Below are 15,133 nucleotides of genomic sequence, written 5' to 3'. Positions count from 1 at the left end.
AACCTTGCGGCCAAACACGGCATCAGATGATGCCATTACATCAACTTTATAATGTTTTGTAAAGGTATGCACCGACGACCAGGTAGCCGCCTTGCACACCTGGACCACTGACGCCTGATGGCGAAAGGCCCATGACGCACTAAGCGCCCGAGTGGAGTGCGCCTTAACAGGGAACGGGGGCTCCCGACCCTTAATAGAATAAGCCTGTACCACCGTTTGTCTGATCCATTTGTAAATGGTCGCGGCAGATGCAGGCAACCCCTTTTTGGGTCCATCCGGGATCACAAAAAGTGAATCCGTCTTGCGAAACGAGCCTGTCGTTTTCAAGTATACCCTGATCGCCCGGACCACATCCAAGGAGTGTAAAGCAAACTCCCGAGGATGACTGGGCTTAGGACACAGGGAAGGTAATACAATTTCTTCATTCAGATGAAATTCTGAAACCACTTTTGGTAGGAAGGATGGATTCGGACGAAGAACCACCTTATCTCTATGAACCACCAGATATGGGGAACGACAAGATAAAGCGGCCAGTTCTGACACCCTGCGTGCAGAAGTGATAGCCACCAAGAAGGCCACCTTCTGGGACAACGTAGGTAGAGGAATCTCCCTGATATCTTCAAAGGGAGGTTTCTGAAGAACCGACAATACTAAATTAAGATCCCAGGGTGGTAACGGCGCGCGCACTGGCGGAGCCAGATGTCGCACCCCCTGGATGAAATTCCGCACCAAGGAATGAGTAGCCAAAGGCTTCTGAAAGAAGATAGCTAATGCTGAGACCTGGCCCTTGATAGTGCTCAAGGCCAGTTTCTGCTCAACCCCTTGTTGCAGAAAAGCTAATATTCGACTAACCGAATAAGACCTTGGACGGAACCCCAGAGGTTCACACCATGCAATGTAGGACTTCCATGTGCGATGATAAATCTTTCTGGAAGTCGCTTTCCTTGCTTCAACTAGAGTAGGAATAACTGAAGCTGACAATCCCTTGTCCTTCAGCACCTGGGTCTCAATAGCCAGGCCGTTAAAGCCAGCGATCGTAAAGCAGGATGGAAGATCGGTCCCTGAGACAGTAGGTCCTCCCTGAGAGGAAGTCTCCACGGGACGTCCGCCACCAGTCTGACCACGTCGGCGTACCAAGCTCGACGAGGCCAGTGCGGAGCTACCAGAATTACTGGAATTCCTTCCTCCTCCATCCTGCGAAGAAGTCTTGGCAGTAACGCGAGAGGAGGGAAGGCATACATTAGCTGGTATTGCCCCCACGGGGCGATCAGTGCGTCTGCGGTCTCTGCTAGAGGATCGCGGGAGCGAGCCACGAATCTCTGTACTTTCCTGTTGAATCGTGATGCCAACAGATCCACATCCGGTGTGCCCCACCGTAGGCACAACTGGTGGAAAACTTCTGGATGGAGGGACCATTCCCCCTGATCCAGAGTGACGGCTGAGATAATCTGCCTGCCAATTCTCCACCCCCGGAATGAACACCGCAGAGATAGCTGGAACAAATCGTTCCGCCCAGCGAAGAATGCAAGCCACTTCTTTGGCCGCTCGGACACTCTTGGTGCCCCCCTGGTGATTGACATAAGCCACGGCCGTGGCATTGTCCGACTGGATCCGAACCAGGCTGCCCTGGAGCTGCTCGGTCCAGTGAATCAGACAAAGTCTGATCGCTCTCAGTTCCAATACATTTATCGGCAACCTGGATTCTTCCGGGGACCAAAGTCCCTGGACAGATAACTGACCGAGAATTCCTCCCCATCCGGATAGACTGGCATCCGTGGTCACTATCGTCCAATATATTGGCAGAAATGACTTTCCCTGGCTGAGCATCGGAGACCGAAGCCACCAGACCAGAGACTCTCTGGTCTGTTTGCTCAATCGGATCTGATTGTCCAGGGATTCCAGATTCCGATTCCATCTGAGAAGAATCTCTTGCTGAAGAATTCGGGTATGTGACTGGGCAAATGGGACTGCTTCGAAGGAAGCCACCATCAACCCCAGAACCCTCATGCAAGTCCGAAGGGAAGACCAGCTGTTGGATAGTAACAACTGGACTGCTGATTGAATCTTTTGGAGTTTCCCTACCGGACTAGACAGAAAAAAACTGATTCCCTGTAGCAGAGAGAGGGAGGATATACCCTCAGGGACTGCCCCTAAGGTGGAGCCAGAACGTTTTGTCTTTCTGCCTAGTCCTACTCCTGCGGAGACAACATAACCCAGCTCTTGAGAATCAAGAAGACTACGTCTGTCAATGAGCGATAGAGAAACCACTATTCCCTTTGATGGGATTTCTAGTTCATATGCCTGAGGCGGGACTGGCTATGCTCATGTGTGTATAGAACATGATACACGGCTGAAGCTCCTGTTCTAGAAGTTCTCTGTAAATGGCACTGTGGTTCTGTCTTGGTCTTATAGTGCAGGGGACCCCAACCCCGGGCCACGGACCTGTGATGGTCCACAGCCTGTTGATGACCGGGCTGCACAGCAGGAGATGAGTAGTGACTGCGATAGACCCGTGCGGACTGCGGTCGCCGCTCATCTCCTGTTGTGTGACCATGCCTGCATATCCTCTCCCAGCATCTCCGCCCACCCGGCCGATGATGTCATCCAATCAGCAGGGCAGGAGGAGCTGCATAGCAGAATGGAGAGTTTCTCCCGCCCCCTGCCCTACTGATAGGATGACATCTTTGGGTGGGTGGGGGAGCCAGGAGAAGACACATGGACTAATCACAGCCTCTGCCCTGCCAAAGGTAGGAGTCCTGTGCAGGGTTGCTAGTGGCACTGTAATATAAGGGGGACTATAATCATTACAGTGTCCCCTTTATAGTGCAGTTCCCTTTACATGACAGCCCCCCTTTACATCACATCCCCACTTTACATTACAGTGCCCCCTTTACATCACAGCCCCACTTTACATTACAATGCCCCCTCTACATCACAGTCCCTCTTTACATTATAGTGCCCCCTTTACATCACAGCCCAACTTTACATTACAGTGCCCCCTTTACATCACAGCCCCACTTTACATTACAGTGCTCCCTCTACATCACAGCCCCCCTTAACATTACAGTGCTCCCTTTACAGAGCAGTCCCCTTTACATTACAGTGCCCCCTTTACATCACAGCCCCACTTTACATTACAGTGCCCCCTCTACATCACAGTCCCCCTTTACATTATAGTGCCCCCTCTACATCACAGCCCCCCTTACATCACAGCCCCACTTTACATTACAGTGCCCCCTCTACATTACAGTGCCCATTTACAGAGCAGTCCCAGTTACATTAATGTAAAGGGGCACTGTGATGTAAAGGGGACTGCACTGTGAAGGGACACTGTAATGACTGTAATTTAAAGGGGGGCTGTGATGTAAAAGTGAATTGAGGATACTGATATAAAGGGGGACTGTGATGTAAAGGGGGCTGACGAAAGACTCAGTGAATAGCCCCTCCCGCCAACCCATCCTCGGTCTATGGGAAAATTGGCTGCTGTGAAACCAGTCCCTGGTGCCAAAAAGGTTGGGGACTGCTGCTATAATGCATGGATCTTTGGAAGGATCACCTGGTTTCTTCATTGACAGCATGTAATGCTTTGGGGATGAATTCTGATGATATATCTTAAAATGGGGAATAGAAAATACGCCATTTGATCCTTCATATACTGGGGCCCGGCGTGTGTTATATACACCAACATTCCTAGAATGTTAGATATACACTCACCGGCCACTTTATTAGGTACACCTGTTCAATTGCATGGTAACACAAATTGCTAATCAGCCAATCACATTGCAGCAACTTAATGCATTTAGGCATCAAGATGTGGTGAAGATGACATGCTGAAATTTAAACCAAGCATCAGAATGGGGAATAAAGGGTATTTAAATGATTTTGAATGTGGCATGGTTGTTGGTGCCAGACAGGCTGCTCCAAGTATTTCATGTGAGGTATCGCTGCGATCGTGAAAGCGAGAGTGAGAATTCTAGTGCAAGACCTCCTCTGTAACTTTAAACTGGTAACCTGTAAAAAATGTTTTAAAGAGTCACCTATGGAGTTTTTTTAAGTACTGTAGTTTGGCGCCATTCCATGAGCGCGCGCAATTTTAAAGCATTACATGTTGGGTATCAATTTACTCGGGGTAACTTCATCTTTCCCAATATACACAAAAAATTGGGGTAATTATAATATTTGTTTTTAATTCATTAACATGTATTTTTGTATTTAAAAATTGTTAGAAAAAGGCCTGGTCTTTAAAGCAGAGCTGCACCCAAAAGAGGAAGTTCCGCTCTAAGCATGCCTCTCCACCTCCTTTGCCACATTTGCCATGTAACTTTTTTTGGTGGGGAGGGGGTACCTAGTTTTGACAGGTACCCACTTCCAAGCTGTATTTTAGCCAGGTGCCCACAGTTGTAATGCCAGCTGGGAAGGGGAGAGGGAAAGAAGCGATGGTTCGGGTGACCACATGGCTGGATCCTGGGACAGGTGAGATACACTTCTTCTAGCTGCTAAATTTTATAAACACAAAAAAGACTGGAACTCCGCTTTAAGTGGCTAATAGACTTAGCACCTATTTCTATTAGGGTGCAACAATAGTACATAGGCTGTAAACTTTTTCACCACCTCTATTTGGCCACTAGATGGCACACAGGCCTCCATAGATTGCCCCAAGAATAAATACAATAAAGTATATGTGGAGAATAGCAGTGAAGGATTATTTGGTAATGGCCAACCAGAGGAAAGTGTTCAATAGAAGAATTGATATCTCACTTCTGTGATTACTGGGGCTACTTACTGCCTCCATACCGGTTCAGATTTCCCGGATTTGTCCCTGGTGCCTTTTGAAACAGCCGCTTCTTTTCCTCCCGTTGTATGGCGCTGCAGCCAGAGATCCCGCATGCGCTGTGGGAGTCATTGAGTTGTCGCTTGTGCAATCTGAGCGACGCATCCCCGGAGCTCATTTGGATATGACAGATCCAAGGACCTGATTCATTTGTGGGGGGGGTGTTAGATGGTGAGGACATAGACACACAGACAGCAGCGCATCTCCGGGGATCATGTGACAGAGCCTAGGAGCAGCACACCCCCAGGACTGACTCCTTTAGTTATGACATAGTCTAGGAGCAACACATCCCTGGATCTCCTTTAGATATGACAGGGCCGAGGATCCGTGGGGGTGGGGGTGGGGGGGGGGGTGTTTAAGTGGTGAGGAAAACCACTCAGTGGGACATCCATTTAGATGTGACAGGGTCTAGAAGCAGCTCATCCCTAGGCTTCTTTAGATGTGGCAGAGCCTAGGAGCAGCGGCATCCACAGGGATGTGACATGCTGGTTGGTTGGCAGGGATACTGAGTGGCTCGTCCTAATTGGAGCTTTGACAATGGGTGATGTTATCATTACCTTTTCCAGTTATTCAGGCTGAGTACATCTATTAGCAAACCTCTGTATGATTAGACCAAGCACCACTAAAAATAAAAAATATTAGATTTTGGCGGTCTATTAACCTCCCTGGCGGTATGATTCTGTCAGGAATTCTGTACCAAAAGCGGTACAATTCTTTTCATGGAAATTTGGCGTTATGTATTATAGGCCTACAATTCTTAGTAATTACTGACTTAAACCTGACCAAAACAAGAGTCTAGTAGACATCCCAGATGTGATAAATTTGAAACACAAACGCATGAATTATAATCGAATCAATAATATAATTTTATATATATATATATATATATATATATATATATATGTGTATATAGGTATATATGTGTGTGTGTGTGTGCATATATATATATATATATATATATATATATATATATATATATATATATATATATATATATATATACATATATGCATATATATATATATATAAACACATATATATATATATATATATATATATATATATGCATATATATACATATAATATATATAACATAAAATGTGTAATGTGTTTGTGTTTTGTGCAACTTTTTTTTTTTTTTTTTTGAATTTCCCTCCCTAGTTCCGCTCCCATGCAGCATTGCTGCTGCAGGGAACGGAACTAGGAAGTGATCAGACCGACGGAGACCGATGGAGAGCGGCGGGTATCTCGGCTGGCGGTCACAGCAATGAGAGATCATCGCTGGATCGCCAGGAGAAGGTAAGAGAACACCGCTGCGCTCTCTGCACATCTACCCCGAGCGTGACTCGGGGTTACCGATCCTGGTATGAAAAATCCACCCCGAGTCACGCTCGGGGTTACCGCCAGGGAGGTTAAATAAACTTTGAGATTTTTTTACCTATACTGTCCTAACAATATGTGATATGGTACCATAAAAAGTCCCAGTAGTCCCCCAGTGGTCCCTGTAGCTGCCTACCTTACTCAACATCCCCTCTTGGGACTGTAGGGAGTGGGGCAGTTCACGGACCACCCACCAATTTTTCGATATATTTCTGATCGGGATGTAGGTACCAGATTTTTTGTTTGTAAACGTTATCATTAGACATGGCCACACACAACTCTATACATTTTAGGTGAATGAATCCACAATCCCAGGGCTGTAAATGATCTCATAGTTTGTGCATATGTATCTCACAAAAGTGAGTACACCCCTCACATTTATGTAAATATTTTAGTATATCTTTTCATGTGACATCACCAGAGATGTATAGTAACGAAGTAGAACTACTTAAGTACTGTACTTAAGTACCGAAATGCGGTATCTGTACTTTCCTAGAGTAGAATTTTTTTTCTCCTACTTCTACTTTTACTTCACTACATTTTTTCGATGATTTCAATACTTCTACTCCGATATTTTTTTTTTGTGCTGCATAGTTACTCGTTACTTTTAAAAAAATTACCACTGCCAGAACAGTAGATGGCAGGTTGCATAAAGCTCAAAAAAATGTGTATAATGTAATTTGTAAATCAGCGCATATGAAAATAAAGGCTGTGTATAATAAAAGCTGCTATACCAAATCTTTCCAATAAAAAGAAAATATGAAACCAACAAATAAATGGTGCTACAGCGCTTAAAGTGCATCAAGAAACTACTAACAAACACAGGTTAATCATTTGAATAAATCATTTGAAATAATAAAAAACAATATGATGTTCAAACTTTTGACTTCTTTCTTTAATAACTACATAACACAGTACTTCTACTTCTACTTTCAGTACTTGAGAAGAAATTTTTTTTCAAAACTACTGGTACTTTTTACTTTTAGTACTTAAGTAGCAAATTTTTTGAAAAAACTACTTGCAATACTTAAGTAAAAAAAATGTTGAATACTTTAGTACTTCTACTTAAGTAACTTTTTCTGCGAGCACTTCCACTTCTACTCAAGTCACTTTTTGATCGAGCACTTGTACTTTTACTCAAGTAGAAATTTCGAGTACTTTATACAAGTCTGGACATCACTGAAGAAATTACACTTTTCTTCAATGTAAAGTAGTGAGTGCACAGCTTGTATAGCAGTGTAAATTTACTGTCCCCTCAAAATAACTCAACACACAGCCATTAATGTCTAAAATGCTAGCAACAAAAGTGAGTACACCCCTAAGTAAAAATTTCCAAATTTGGCCCAATTAGCCATTTCCCTCCCTGGTGTCATGTGACTCGTTAGTGTTACAAGGTCTCAAGTGTGAATGGGGAGCAGGTGTGTTAAATTTGATGTTATCGCTCTCACTCTCATACTGGTCACTGGAAGTTCAACATGGCATCTCATGGCAAAGAACTCTCTGAGGATCTGTAAAAAATAATATTTGCTCTACATAAAGATGGCCTAGGCTCTAAGATTTCCAGGACCCTGAAACTGAGCTGCAGCACAGTGGCCAAGACCATACAGCGGTTTTAGGCTCCATGTACACGGGACGCTGGAAATGGCCGTTTAGGAGCAGTTGGGCGTTTTTTTCAGAAGCCCCCTGAACCCATCTACATTTTATCTTATCTGTCCATGTACACCAGGTCGTTTACAGTCATTTGCAGGCAGTTGCGTTCAGGGACTTTTTTTAGAACGCAATTATTTACGTTCGAACGTCTGTTTACCGGCGTTTCAAACGCACAAACGCGTCCGAACACGTCTGAACGCGTCCGAATGCGATGACCCGCGTTTAGCCTTCGCGTTTTTCCATTTTAGAGGGGAATCATTTTTTTGACCTCTAGGAACAGTTCTAAACGCAAACGCCCACAAACGCCCACTAAACGCCCGCTAAACGCGGGTACAAACGCGACCGAACGGACGTTTCAAACATCCTAAAAATTCCAGCATTCAAAGGGACTTTTAACAACGTCCCATGTACATGGAGCCTAACAGGACAAGTTCCACTCAGAACAGGCCAAGCCATGGTCGACCAAAAAAGTTGAGTGCACGTGTTCATAGTCATATCCAGAGGTTGTCTTTAAGAAATAGACGAATGAGTGCTGCAGAGGTTGAAGGGGTGGGGGGTCATCCTGTCGGTGCTCAGACCATACACCGCACTCTGCATCAAATTGGTCTGCATGGCTGTCGTCCCAGAAGGAAGCCTCTTCTAAAGATGATGCACAACAAAGCCCGCAAACAGGTTGCTGAAGACAAGCAGACTAAGGACATGGAATCCTGGAACCATCTCCTGTGGTCTGATGAAACCAAGATAAACTTATTTGGTTCAGATGTGTCAAGTGTGTGTGGCGGCAAACCAGGTGAGGAGTACAAAGACAAGTGTGTCTTGCCTACAGTCAAGCATGTTGGTGGGAGTGTCATGGTCTGGGGCTGCATGAGAGCTGCCGGCACTGGGGAACTACAATTCATTGAGGGAACCATGAATGCCAACATGTACTGTGACATACTGAAGCAGAGCAGGATCTCCTCCCTTCGGAGACTGGGCCGCAGGGCATTATTCCAACACTGCCTTGCTAAAAGAAGCTGAGGATAAAGGTAATGGACTGGCCAACCATGTCTACAGAGCTAAACCCTATTGAGCATCTGTGAAGCATCCTCAAACGGAAGGTGGAGGAGCGTAAGGTCTCTAACATCCACCAGCTCCATGACGTCTTCATGGAGGAGTGGAAGAGGACTCCAGTGGCAACCTGTGAAGCTCTGGTGAACTCCATGCCCAAGAGGGTTAAGGCAGTGCTGGAAAATTATGGTGGCCACACAAAATATTGACACCTTGGACATTTTCACTTAGGGGTGTACTCACTTTTGTTAACAGCAGCTTAGACATTAATGTGTGTTGAGTTATTTTGAGGGGACAGCAAATTTACACTGGTATAAAAGCTGTACTCTCACTACTTTGTAGCAAGGTGTAATTTCTTCAGTCTTGTCACATGAAAAGATATAATAAAATATTTACAAAAATGTGAGGGTGTACTCACTTTTGTGAGATACTGTATATCAATCTACAGGCCCCTTAAAAAAATTTGCATATTGTGATAAAGTTCATTATTTTCTGTAATGTACTGATAAACATTAGACTTTCATATATTTTAGATTCATTACACACAACTGAAGTAGTGCAAGCCTTTTTATTGTTTTAATATTGATGATTTTGGCATACAGCTCATGAAAAAACAAAATTCCTATCTCAAAAAATTCGCATATCATGAAAAGGTTCTCTAAACGAGCTATTAACCTAATCATCTGAATCAACAAATTAACTCAACACACCTGCAAAAGATTCCTGAGGCTTTTAAAAACTCCCAGCCTGGTTCATTACTCAAAACCGCAATCATGGGTAAGACTGCCGACCTGACTACTGTCCAGAAGGCCATCATTGACACCCTCAAGCAAGAGGGTAAGACACAGAAAGAAATTTCTGAATGAATAGGCTGTTCCCAGAGTGCTGTATCAAGGCACCTCAGTGGGAAGTCTGTGGGAAGGAAAAAGTGTGGCAGAAAACGCTGCACAACGAGAAGAGGTGACCGGACCCTGAGGAAGATTGTGGAGAAGGACCGATTCCAGACCTTGGGGGACCTGCGGAAGCAGTGGACTGAGTCTGGAGTAGAAACATCTAGAGCCACAGTGTACAGGCGTGTGCAGGAAATGGGCTACAGGTGCCGCATTCCCCAGGTCAAGCCACTTTTGAACCAGAAACAGCGGCAGAAGCGCCTGACCTGGGCTACAGAGAAGCAGCACTGGACTGTTGCTCAGTGGTCCAAAGTACCAAATGTTGCATGTCATTCGGAAATCAAGGTGCCAGAGTCTGGAGGAAGACTGGGGAGAGGGAAATGCCAAAATGCCTGAAGTCCAGTGTCAAGTTCCCACAGTCAGCTGCTGGTGTTGGTCCACTGTGTTTTATCAAGGGCAGGGTCAATGCAGCTAGCTATCAGGAGATTTTGGAGCACTTCATGCTTCCATCTGCTGAAAAGCTTTATGGAGATGAAGATTTCATTTTTCAGCATGACCTGGCACCTGCTCACAGTGCCAAAACCACTGGTAAATGGTTTACTGACCATGGTATTACTGTGCTCAATTGGCCTGCCGACTCTCCTGACCTGAACCCCATAGAGAATCTGTGGGATGTTGTGAAGAGAAAGTTGAGAGACGCAAGACCCAACACTCTGGATGAGCTCAAGGCCGCTATCGAAGCATCCTGGGCCTCCGAAACACCTCAGCAGTGCCACAGGCTGATTGCCTCCATGCCACGCCGCATTGAAGCAGTCATTTCTGCAAAAGGATTCCCGACCAAGCATTGAGTGCATAACTGAACATCATTTTTTGAAGGTTGACTTTTTTTGTATTAAAAACACTCTTTTTTTATTGGTCGGATGAAATATGCTAATTTTTTGAGATAGGAATTTTGGTTTTTCATGCGCTGTATGCCAAAATCATCAATATTAAAACAATAAAAGGCTTGCACTACTTCAGTTGTGTGTAATTAATCTAAAATATATGAAAGTCTAATGTTTATCAGTAAATTACAGAAAATAATGAACTTTATCACAATATGCTAATTTTTTGAGAAGGACCTGTATATATATATATATATATATATATGTAGTAAAGTAAAGACTAGCTTGTCATTTTCGTGCACTGGTCTTTTTTTCGAAATAAAATACAACATTTCACTGCATTTTAAAAAAATAAGTAAAGTTAGCCCATTTGTTTTGTATATTGTGAAAGATTATGTCATCAAGCTGAGTAAAATAGATACCTATTATGTTACGGTTTAAAATTGCGCACACTCGTGGAATGGCGACAAACTACGATACCTAACAATCTCCATAGGGGATGTTTTAAAATTTTTAATGGTTACCAGTTTAGAGTTAAAGTGGAGGCATTTTGCTAGAATTATTGCTCTCGCTCTGGTGATTGCAGCGATACCTCACATGTGTGATTTGAACAACGTTTCAAATTCATTTGGGTTTCATTTGGCTTATGTATACTTTTTCTTTCGTGCTCAAGCTCACTGCGACAGGGGCACTTTACTTTTTTTTTTTCCTATTTATTTTATTTACATATTCATTTTAGCAGACCCCTCCACTGCACTTCAAAGTATTAAAAATTCGGAAATTGGCATTTTTGAATAGTGAAATTCTTTTTAAATCAGCGCCATTGGTAGCCAAGTAAACCGGAAGTGAGGTTGTGGCGTCGCTTCTGGGTTACATGATCAGAGGCCAGATCGAAGCCGAATCCAACTTTGTTCGGGACTCCAACCAGCCGGCAGAAGTGTTGGCTGGTTGCTCGGGCCTTCCGGTGAGACTGGAGACCCTGGCAGAGCCGCTCAAGGCGGCAGAAGGGGGGAAGTCCCCTCCAGCTCGCTGGGATAACGGCCGAGTGGCTGCAGAGCCGCATTGGCTGTTATTTCCTGAAAGCCGACCGCTGGCTTTAACAAAATGGTACCGGGTTGATGGCTGCCGCTGCACGGAATCATCCCGGTACAACCACGGTACGTCGGTTTGCGGGAAGTGGTTTAAGTGTATTTTCTCCAAATAAATTGTGTTTAAAAAACATCTGCTGAAAAAACCGCGTGACATAAAAATTGCAACGACCGCCATTTTATTTTCTAGGGTCTCTGTTAAAAAAAAAAAAATATATATATATATTATATATATATATATATATATATATATATATATATATATATATATATTTATTTATATATATAATATATATAAATAAATATATATTTATATATATATATATATATATATATATATAAATAAATATATATATATATATATATATATATATATATATATATATAATGTCTGGGGGTTCGAAGTAATTTTTTAGCAAACAATACTGATTTTAACTTGTAAACAAATGTCAGAAAAAGGCCTGGTCAACAAGTGCCTAATATGGTAGAAATATCTGCAGGTTGTTGGCATGAGAAGGCTGGCAAGCTGCCAACATTCTGACCACCATAGAAAACAGCTGAGATTTCACAGCTTCTATTCCAAAAGATTTTTACAATATACTCCACAATGTCTATAGATACAAAGATAAAGGATGACCTATTTATAATGTACTATAACTGCTAGTTCAGAACATGTAAATATTTTTGAGCACGTAATCTGGGCACAGGTTCACTTTAACCACTTCCAGACCGCCCGGCACATATTTATGTTGCTACTTTGACGTTAAATACCAGGCTTATGGCAGCTACGTGGCCAGCGGCCCTCTTTCACATAAAAGTGGTCCCAGTGGCAGATTCGCCGTGGGATCACTTTTATGGGCGGCGGGAGAGGTGCCCCCTTACCGGAGCCGTCAGTAGTTGGGAAAACAATCCGGTCCTCTCGGGTCCAAGGCAGGAAGTCGAATGAGGGCCCCCACTCGACTCTATGACTTTGGAGGACCAGAGCGACGTCATAAGTTTGACTTAAAAAAAAAAAAAAAAAAAATGAAAATGTTATTTTTTTGCTTTTAAGTGTAGATGTGAGGTCCTTTTGACCCCAGATCTCACATTAAAGAGGACCTGTCCTGCTTATTTCTTATACAAGGGATATTTACATTCCTTGTAATAAGAAAAAGTGATAAAAAAAAATGGGACAGTGTAAACAATAAAAACAAAAAGGTAAAATAAATAGGAAAAAATAAATTTAAAGCGCCCTGTCCCTCCAAACTTGCGTGCAGAAGCGAACGCATATGCAAGTCACGTCCACATAGGTACACAGTGTTTAAACATACATGTGAGGTATCGCTGCAAACGTTAGAGAGAGATCAATAATTGTAGCCCTAGACCTCCTCTGAAACTCTAAACTGGTAACCTGTAGAAAACGTCGCAAATTAAGAGATTTTTAAGCACCGATGTTTGTCGCCATTCCACGAGCGTGCGCAATTTTGAAGCATGACGTGTTGGATATCAATTTACTAAACATAAACAAAAATTGGGCTAACTTTTCTGTTTTCCTATTTTTTTATAAAAAGAAGTGCATTTTAAAAAAAAAAAAAAAAAACGGAATTTTTGTAAAATCTTACCGTAAAATTCCTTTCTCTGAGTCCTCCGACAGTCGCCGCCCCCTTCCAAGTCCTCACCAATGGGTATTGACCTTTGCTCCGTAGGAGTAGCTAGGCAACAAGAATTGTTAATACAAAAGCTTTTAGCAAAGACACACCCCTAGGGGCTGTCCCCTCAGTCAATACCTCCCTGCACCAGCATTCCCAACTCAGTTTGGTAGCATAGCAGTAAGAGTACACAAAAACCCCAAAAGAGGGGCGGGGGGCGGTGACTGTCGGAGGACTCAGAGAAAGGAATTTTACGGTAAGATTTTACAAAAATTCCGTTTTCTCTTACGTCCTCCGACAGTCGCCGCCCCCTTCCAAGTCCTCACCAATGGGACGTCCCAAAGCAGTGAAGACATGAGGGGTGGGAGACGCAACCGTAGAAAGGCAACGCAGTACCCACATCAGAGAAAGGAACCTTACCACAGTAAGAGAACCAACTGGGCAACAGGAAAACGTGCTCAACAGGAGCAACAACCCAGGAAAACAAGTAACCCAGGGGTAAAACACCCCAATAACCAAGGGTCCACAAAAACAAGGGTCCCTAAGAAACTGCCACACTGAGAACTTTACGGCCAAAGGAGGCATCAGCCGATGCCTGAACATCCACCTTATAGAACTTTGAGAAGGTGTGAACGGACGACCAAGTCGCCGCCTTACACACCTGGGCCACAGAAGCCTGATGATGGTAAGCCCAAGACGTACTCAAAGACCTGGTAGAGTGCGCCTTCACAGGGAAGGGAGGAACCTTCCCCTTCAAGGCATATGCTTGTTCAATGATCTGTCTGATCCATTTGGCGATGGTCGCAGCCGACGCCGCCATGCCCTTTCCGAGGTCCCTCAGGAAGGACAAAGAGGGAATCCGACTTGCGAAAAGGTTTAGTGGACGACAGGTAACCCCTGATCGCCCGGACAACATCCAAGGAATGTAAGGCAACCTCCTTCGGATGCTTAGGCTTCGCGCAGAGCGAAGGCAAGACAACGTCTTCATTCAGGTGAAATTCCGAAATCCTTTTCGGAAGAAAAGATGGGTTAGGCCGCAGGACCACCTTATCCTTGTGGACCACCAGGTAGGGAGAGTTGCAGGACAAAGCCGCCAGCTCCGACACCCTGCGAGCCAAAGTGATCGCCACCAAAAAGGCAACCTTCTTGGATAACAGAGACAACGAGATCTCCCTGATCTTTTCAAAGGGAGCCTGTTGCAACACGGACAGAACCAAGTTCAAGTCCCATGGAGGTAAAGGGTCCCTCCTAGGAGGAGCCAAATGTCGCACCCCCTGAACAAAGGTGCTAACCAATGAATTAGACGCCACAGGGCGTTGAAAGAGAACGGCCAGCGCAGAAATCTGACCCTTAATCGTGGCCAACGCCAAACGCTGGTCCACTCCCATTTGAAGGAAATCCAACATTCTCGACACCGAGTATGAGCGAGGGGAATACCCCCTGGACTCACACCAGGCAAAATATGCCTTCCAAGTACGGTAGTAAATCTTCCCCGAAGAGGCTTTTCTAGCCTTGATCAAAGTGGGAATGACCTCAGGGGAGAGACCCCTATCCTTCAGGACCTGGCTTTCAACAGCCAGGCCGTTAAAGCCAGCGACTGTAAAGCAGGATGGAATATCGGCCCTTGAGACAGGAGGTCTTCTCGAAGTGGCAGACGCCACGCAGCGTCGACTGCCAGATTTACGAGGTCTGCGTACCAAGACCGGCGAGGCCAGTCCGGCGCCACCAGAATCAC

Source organism: Pelophylax lessonae, assembly GCF_965119305.1.
Source record: "Pelophylax lessonae genome assembly, chromosome: 10".
Classification (NCBI taxonomy): domain Eukaryota; kingdom Metazoa; phylum Chordata; class Amphibia; order Anura; family Ranidae; genus Pelophylax; species Pelophylax lessonae.
This window is presented reverse-complemented; position numbering follows the sequence as displayed.